The sequence below is a fragment of the Takifugu rubripes genome, chromosome 2, assembly GCF_901000725.2.
Source record: "Takifugu rubripes chromosome 2, fTakRub1.2, whole genome shotgun sequence".
Lineage (NCBI taxonomy): Eukaryota > Metazoa > Chordata > Actinopteri > Tetraodontiformes > Tetraodontidae > Takifugu > Takifugu rubripes.
Window position 1 is genome coordinate 15,301,704 of NC_042286.1, and position 8,317 is coordinate 15,310,020.

At 47.3% G+C, this 8,317-nt stretch overlaps 1 protein-coding gene and 1 pseudogene across 1 annotated transcript in view; both read right to left on the reverse strand.

The window, feature by feature from the left end:
* LOC101079637 (transmembrane protein KIAA1109 homolog) overlaps positions 1-8,317 on the reverse strand; it is a 235,245-nt gene that overhangs the window by 89,329 nt on the left and 137,599 nt on the right.
* Positions 377-4,348, reverse strand: LOC101078957 (leucine-rich repeat and immunoglobulin-like domain-containing nogo receptor-interacting protein 2; annotated as a pseudogene).

The window sequence follows — 8,317 nt, forward strand, 5'->3', positions numbered from 1 at the left end:
TCCAAGAAGAAAGGCAGTGCGTGCACATGCACAAAGGATTGCACAAATGCAACATGCGTACACCAATGCGCTCACACACACGCACACACACACTCTCATGAAGGTAGCATCCATACAGCAGCTTACTGACGTGTTAAATGGCTCTCGCCCCTCTCGGATGTCGCGCCCCCTCCCAACAACTCCCTCCATCACATCCATGTCTCGGCAGTTGACACAAGTGTCATTCATCCCACCATGAAACACTGGCCTATTTCACTCTCATACTGATATGTTGATTATAGTGTTATATCGGTGTACTGTATGAGAACATCATTTCATATAGACATGTTCACGACTTCACTTTAATATTCACATTGCCCACTGTATCATAGACCACTGTCATATTGACACCCACTATAATAGTACATCACTTTCGTTTGTCACAAATCCACTTTGTCATAGAAAATCTGTTGTGTGTGTGTGTGTTTTTGCTGATATGTGGATATTTTGTTGTAATGTTTGCACCAATCTGCACTGTCTTCAGATCATTTTCATGTTGACCCGTCTTGGGCCGCTTGTTTCCGTCACCTCCGCTACGGTGCCGTTAGACTTACGAGGGACGTATTCGATGTCAAAGTTGTTTTTGTGACGTCCTTTTCCTCTACTCCAGGCAAAAAGAAGCAGGAAGCAGAAGATGACCACACCTAAAAGGACAGGCAGCCCATGGCTGTAGATATGATGATGGTCTTAATATCAATAGGAACTGTCATGTTGTACAGTACAGTCCCGTTCCCCCTTGTGCTGTTGGAGTCTGTCAGGTAATTTGAGCTCCTATTGGTATAGTGAGCTCTGTCTGCAATGCCTGAGCTCTTAACAGCTAACGAAGCTGACAGGCTTGCATTGCCAGCAGGGTTGCTAGCAATGCAATAGTACACCCCGCTGTCATGCAGCTCTGCTGTTTTGATTTCCAGGGTGCCATCCGGTTGGACTTCTACCCTGCCACTGCTCTTTGCTGTGATGTGACGTCTATGAGGTGTGATCCAGAACACTGATGGACGGGGTGCTCCCTCGGCCATGCAGCTCAGGTGGGCGGGCTGTCCTTCATCCGTCATCAGCGATTGTGTTGTATTGGGTCCTATGTGTGGCTTTGTGCAGGTCATGTACCTAGACACCAAAGGCTCCTTGAGGTCACGAAGAGTCTTCCCCACGAGGTGCTCGGGTGCGCTGCACTGAGGTTGCTCATCTAAAAGCTTCAGCGAGAGTGGCTTGTGGCTGTTGAGCAGCCACAGCAATCGGCAGTCGCAGACCAACGGGTTTCCCACCCAGACACAACCTCCGACGGCTCTGTGGAGAGGCAAAACCCTCCCTCTCCAAGGAGTCCAGTCGGTTCTGTGAAACATCTAAAAGTTGCAAAGATTTCAGGCCAACAAATGCAGAGGGCTCAATAGAAACTAGATGAGCCCCTTGAAGGCGAAGGTCTAGCAAATGTGGCAGTTGCCTAGTTCCCCCTGATGGATATACTGGATGTGGCAGTAAGACAGGTAAGATGTGTGAGGTAGGGCAGACTGCGCAGAGCTGCACCAGGAAAGGTAGTCAAGTTGGTGTTGGTTATGAAGAGTGATGTCAGAGTTGAGGCCATGTAGTGAGTATGGAGGCAGTAGTCTCTAACAAGGGCCAGTATCAATGTCAAGATGGACGAAGAAGGAACAGCTTCTTAAATGAGTACGGCTTTAGAAAACCAATGCTTAAGTGCGCATGTGCAGCTCGACCAGGCTGTGCAGATGTCCCCAGCGCATCGGTGGGGACCACGGTGAGATTGGAACGTTCCAGGGTCAGACTTTGCAGTCCAAGTAACCCAGTGAACGCCCGCTGAGAGATGAAAACAAGTTCGTTATCACCCACCTCGAGCTTTGTCAGCTTTCTCAGATCCTGGAAGGCGTGATCCAGGAGAACCACCAGCGATTGTGGCTCAGGTCCAGGCGACTGAGATTGGTCAGTCCGGACAGTACACCGACAGAATTAGCTGAATCAGATTACTGCGAAAGTTGAGTGCACGCAGAGCCACTTGGAAACGAAAGGAACTCGGCTCGACTACACTGATGAGGTTGTCGCTAAGATCCAAGTCTTCCAGCTGCTGAAATGAAGAGAAGTTGTCTGGTGTTATGATGCGCAGTTTGTTCTTGCTGAGGTCCAGGACCCGTGTCTCAATGGGGATGCCTCGGGAATCGCAGGCAGGCGCTTGCCGGTGCAGCTAATGACTTGCTTTGGGCCCCGAGCAGTCGCAACGGGAAGGGCAGCTCTGGACATGGTTGAGCAGGAGTAGAAGCAAGGCCCCGCCCAAGAAGAGGTGGCAGTGGTTCTGGGCTGTGTGTCTCATGTCTTTTTTACCCACGTTGCCCTCCGTCATGGCACAACTTCTTGTCTGTACAGTCCACCATCACGAACAAGCTCTGTAAGACATTGTACAGGAACAAGATTTAGAAATTTCCAAATGCAACTGTGCTCAGTCTGTCACCTCATTATCATCACTGTAGCGTTGTTAACCTTTACCACTTTAACGAAGAGACGTTTCATGGCTGTGTGAGGGAGAAAGGCTGCAGGCTAACTGGGAATGTTTAGTCAGGACGTGTCGGCAGAGAAATGACCCTCGTTAGCGTGCAGCCTGTTGCAGTGAACGCCGATGTGGATTTGCTGCCGGCCCACCTGCGACTGGAGAGATCTATTATATATTATATATATTCACAGGAGAGATACTAGTGTGACACTGAGAGTGAGGGCTAGGGAGGCTGGGTTCAACAATATGATTTAATACAACACATTTGTATTTCAAGACAGCATTCCACACTCCTGCTGTGTAAAGTAAAGGCTGGAGACCATTTTAAAGGCATCAACAGCACTTCTTTAAATACCAAAAGCATCTCATTAGATTAGTCTTGCTTTGACTTTGTGCTTTTCTTGGCAATATTGCACGATCTTTTGATGGCTCAGCCATTATGTTTTCCACACAGTGAAGGTGCATCTCACTGGCTAGATCTGATATGACTGTGGCATTTATATGCTCTTGAATCATTTCATACATTTTTACTTCAGGCTGTTTTGCAAATAGAAGATATAGTATTTTCCACCAGAAGAATTCAGATAATTTTCTTCGTGTTGTGAAGAAGAAGACCTATTCCTTGTCAGCTGCTTTTATTCTATGAACAGCAACCATTCCTATATAGCAAAATGAATAAAATTGACAGAAAACAAAAACCGATGGCTCTCTTCAAGCATTTTCATAGTTTGCTCCTTGAACAAAGGTACAGTTAAGAACCTCTCTTCATCGGTGGGTCTGTCCAGTGACAACATGCTAACAACAGGATAATGAGGGAAGCAAGCGGACTACTAGGTAAAAGCGTTAGGATTTAATGGAGAGTGGTGATTCTTCCCAGAAAAGTACGTCCCAGCAGCCACAGGTTGTTGCATTGACAGATAGCTCAGTAGAGCGAGAGGCTGACTGGAACGGCCTCATTACCAACAGCGTCTGCATTCTGCTCGCGGCTATCTTAGCCAATTAGCTCTGTGAAAAGCTAAGACACATCAGTGGGCAGAAGACATTTGAATGCACTCAGACAGAACACTGGAAATATTAAAAGGAGCCAATGGCCAATAAGATGAGCAGACAATGGAGCACATACCTTACTTTGATAGAGGCATTAAAACCAATAGCTGAAATGAAGAAGAAGACGTCTGACAGCCCACATTTAGTCTTTCTCCTTCACTCGTGAGCCCTGGTCGGCAGGTTATATCGTATCTGCACATCTCCCCTCTTTCACTGCTTTTCCGCCCCTAGTCTTTATCTCCTTTTCCTCCTGTTGACACGTCCTCCATGGAACGCCATTCCTACCCGTGCTGTAGACTGGCCTTGCAAAAAAAGGAAAAAGAGCCAGCCTGCTCATCAGGCCCTGCAGGCGGGGGTTTCTTATCGATTGCAACGCAGAACCATCAGATGCCAGGAATGTAGCCTCTAACAGCAGGCCGTTGCCACAGCAACTGCAAACCCTTCTCCCATCCACTCTGTGTAGTCTGCCAGTCAAATTCATGAAAAAGGCAGAAGAAATAGAATAAATAGAAGGCATATTTTCATGGGTGTGTATTCCACGTGCGGAGAAAACAAACAAATTGAATATAACCCAGGAAATTTGGCTTGATTGGTGCTGTGGAGCCTCGTTTAGCCTGTTCTCAGTCCATCATCCAGGCTGCCGTGCTCTTTGTCAGCCTGTTGCGTTGCCCATCCATCTGCTGCTCTGGTAACTATCTCTGGCCTCCACCTTATTATCCACCCTCAAGTCTGCCTCCGTCTTTGTGGATTTATCAGCCAGCCTTTATGTGTCAGCCTGTGCTCCTCTGCCCTCTCTTTAATAATTCCAGTGCAGCGGTGTGTTGCTGCAGTAGGGATGGGTATGAGTTGGGCGATCTGTCAGAGCTCTGGATCGGGCAGATCCGAACCCCAACGCAGACGAGATGTGCCCAAATCACGGCAGCAGTGCTTAAATCCAAGAATACATGAAGTGATCTATCTCTCTTGGTCTGGAACAAATATGGATTCTAAACAATGGCAGCTAACTGTACTGTATGTTTTCTATATGCTCATCTTTGATATCACCATCTATATCTTTCATACAAATAAGACATTTGTAACAGTATTATTCAAAATTTGCACGTTAGCATCTCTTTTCCACATATTTCTAACATATTTCTCACTTCATCTGGCTTCAAACTCTTCATAGGTCAGTTATTTACAGCTCTGAAACTAATGAATCACAAAGGCTCAAGTGGTCATCTCTTGAATGACTTGCAGCCAAGAAGCATTTTCATTCCATAATTTTAGAAACACGTAGCAACAGATGTGTCATTGTAAGGATCTCATGGAATTCTGGGTCAATGTTAACATTGATATGGGTCATGTAGAAGGGCAGCCTACAGGGTTGAGCATTTTGGGATTTGGTTGGGAATAGGATCGGAGTCAGTGAACCTGCAGAACATCTGACAGCCTTGCAGAAAGAGGCTGTAGGGCGAGCCGTGAGTCAGTGTGAGAGCATAGGAGGGCAGATGGAGCAGAAACTGTGACTGTGGATACAGGGTTAGGGTTAGGGCTAGGGTTAGGGTTAGGGCACACCCAGACAGGGCTAGGGTTAGGGTTAGGGCACACCCAGACAGGGTTAGGGTTAGGGCTAGGGCACACCCAGACAGGGTTAGGGTTAGGGTTAGGGCACACCCAGACAGGGTTAGGGTTAGGGCTAGGGCACACCCAGACAGGGCTAGGGTTAGGGTTAGGGCACACCCAGACAGGGCTAGGGTTAGGGTTAGGGCACACCCAGACAGGGTTAGGGTTAGGGCTAGGGCACACCCAGACAGGGTTAGGGTTAGGGTTAGGGCACACCCAGACAGGGCTAGGGTTAGGGCTAGGGCACACCCAGACAGGGCCTTTGCATGTGCTCTTTTAAATCTGTGGGTCTGTCCCTCATCACGCCACTTTCCAAAACTCCTGCAGTGGTCGGAACAAACACAGTTCAGCCCTAGAAGCACTTAATTGCACTGTATTGATGAATTTTTAAAAAGGCATCGATTGGCACAAAATAAATTATGAATTAATAATGCATTGTCTGCCAGACGCTTTGCTTTATGCTTTAAGATGTCCATTACATGCATGGGCAGTTCATCCTTGGGAGGGGGCATTTGTGGTAAGAAAGCCTCGTTATAGCACAGCCACCACGGCGTGGCGGTTGGATAACTGTCTGGGGCATAAATTCTCCTTCCCTATACACAAAGATTTAGTCATCAACATGGATGCAATTATTTTGCTGTCGGCTCTTTTGGAAAGCCATTATTACATTCTGTGCAGTAAAGCTTATTCCACATCCACAAACACCCTTGCTCAGGAATTGAGTGCACATTTTTGGCACGACTACTCATTTTAGAAACAAGCACAATGTATTTAAGATTTCCGTTTTACACTTTGAATCAGTGGAGTTCTCAATAGTCAGCAGAACCCGTTAATTTGGCTGTTTTCCCTGTGAAAAAGACCCCGGACAGCCTGAAAGTCCTGCTTTGTTCATTTCCAGATAATTACAGTGGCAGCAGCACTGGAATAATCTCACACGACAGAGTTCACCTGTAGGGGCTCGCTGTGAGCACACGTTCACCTGTAGGGGCTCGCTGTGAGCACACGTTCACCTGTAGGGGCTCGCTGTGAGCAACGTTCACCTGTAGGGGCTCGCTGTGAGCACACGTTCACCTGTAGGGGGCTGTGAGCACACGTTCACCTGTAGGGGCTCGCTGTGAGCACACGGTCACCTGTAGGGGCTCGCTGTGAGCACACGTTCACCTGTAGGGGCTCGCTGTGAGCACATGTTCACCTGTAGGGGCTCGCTGTGAGCACACGTTCACCTGTAGGGGCTCGCTGTGAGCACACGTTCACCTGTAGGGGCTCGCTGTGAGCACACGTTCACCTGTAGGGGCTCGCTGTGAGCACATGACAGACCTTCTTCCTGTTTTCTCTATGGAATCCGGTGCTCATGCTAACATGGGCTATGAGCAGATGATCAGGTCATTTGAGTTGAAGAGTTGTCAAGAATATGTAAAACTGCTCCTGTGATAGTTTAATGCTTTTCTCATCCCTCAAGAGAAAACTGTGTTCTGTAGTCTGGCGCCCACCCCGCGGCATAACCCTAACCCTAACCCCACGGCATAACCCTAACCCTAACCCTAACCCTACAGCATAACCCTAACCCTAACCCCACGGCATAACCCTAACCCTAACCCTAACCCCACAGCCTAACCCTAACCCTAACCCACAGCATAACCCTAACCCTAACCCTACAGCATAACCCTAACCCTAACCCCACAGCATAACCCTAACCCTAACCCCACAGCCTAACCCTAACCCTAACCCACAGCATAACCCTAACCCTAACCCTAACCCACAGCATAACCCTAACCCTAACCCTACAGCATAACCCTAACCCTAACCCTACAGCATAACCCTAACCCTACAGCATAACCCTAACCCTAACCCTACAGCATAACCCTAACCCTAACCCTACAGCATAACCCTAACCCTAACCCTAACCCCGCGGCATAACCCTAACCCTAACCCTACAGCATAACCCTAACCCTACAGCATAACCCTAACCCTAACCCCGCGGCATAACCCTAACCCTAACCCTACAGCATAACCCTAACCCTAACCCTAACCCCACAGCATAACCCTAACCCTAACCAAACCCTAACCCTAACCCTAACCCACAGCATAACCCTAACCCTAACCCACAGCATAACCCTAACCCTAACACAGCATAACCCTAACCCTAACCCTACAGCCTAACCCTAACCCTACAGCATAACCCTAACCCTAACCCTACAGCCTAACCCTAACCCTACAGCATAACCCTAACCCTAACCCTAACCCACAGCATAACCCTAACCCTAACCCTAACCCACAGCATAACCCTAACCCTAACCCTAACCCTAACCCTACAGCATGCCAGATGTCGGTGGACTTCTCAGGATGGATTTCTGGACTCAGAAGTGGAAGCTCGTTAATTAGTGCTGTTGAATTTGAGCTGTGCCAATTAAGCGGTCCCTTTCTGCACCACCAGCCATGACGAAGCACCTTGTGGAGCCATGAAAATTCTTCCCTGTCTTGGTCAACGTCTACTGTTGTTGGATTACTGTTGGCTCACAAGGAACGTTCTGGAATGAATTCATGCTAGTGTGCTAATGGAAAGAGTGGGTTCTGGGTAATGTCCTGGTATAGCAGAAGCAGGGATGCATGATCATTGCCGGTCCTGGTGGTTAGCGTTAGGGTAGTAGAGCTCAGTTCACAGTTTTGGACCTATATATGTATATGTTTTCCCCATTTTATCTCTCTCTTATGAAAGTTTACCTGTCTGGCAATGAGAATAATTTACTCATTTCATGCATGTCATAAGGTTTCAATTGTCATAAACAAGACTAGTTTGGTAAAACCTGAGGTATCTGTAGCAGATGTTTTGCAAATTGCAATCATCTTATTCTCCTTTAATCTCCGTTATTCTCCATTTAATAACACCCACAGCTTCATAATGCATACTAAAGTTAGAGAAATGAAATCTACCTTTTTTTTGATTTTGTGTTGAAGAGTCTTCTTGGAAAAGGGTCAAACGAATGAGCAATAAAATTAAAACAATAAGTCAGACTGTAAATATAACTGAACTTTTCGTGGATGAGGGTCCATATTAATCTAATTTCCAAAGAGTGCAGCACAATATTTGAAAGGCACCTAGTTTAGATCAAACAGACGCTGGATCAGAATGAG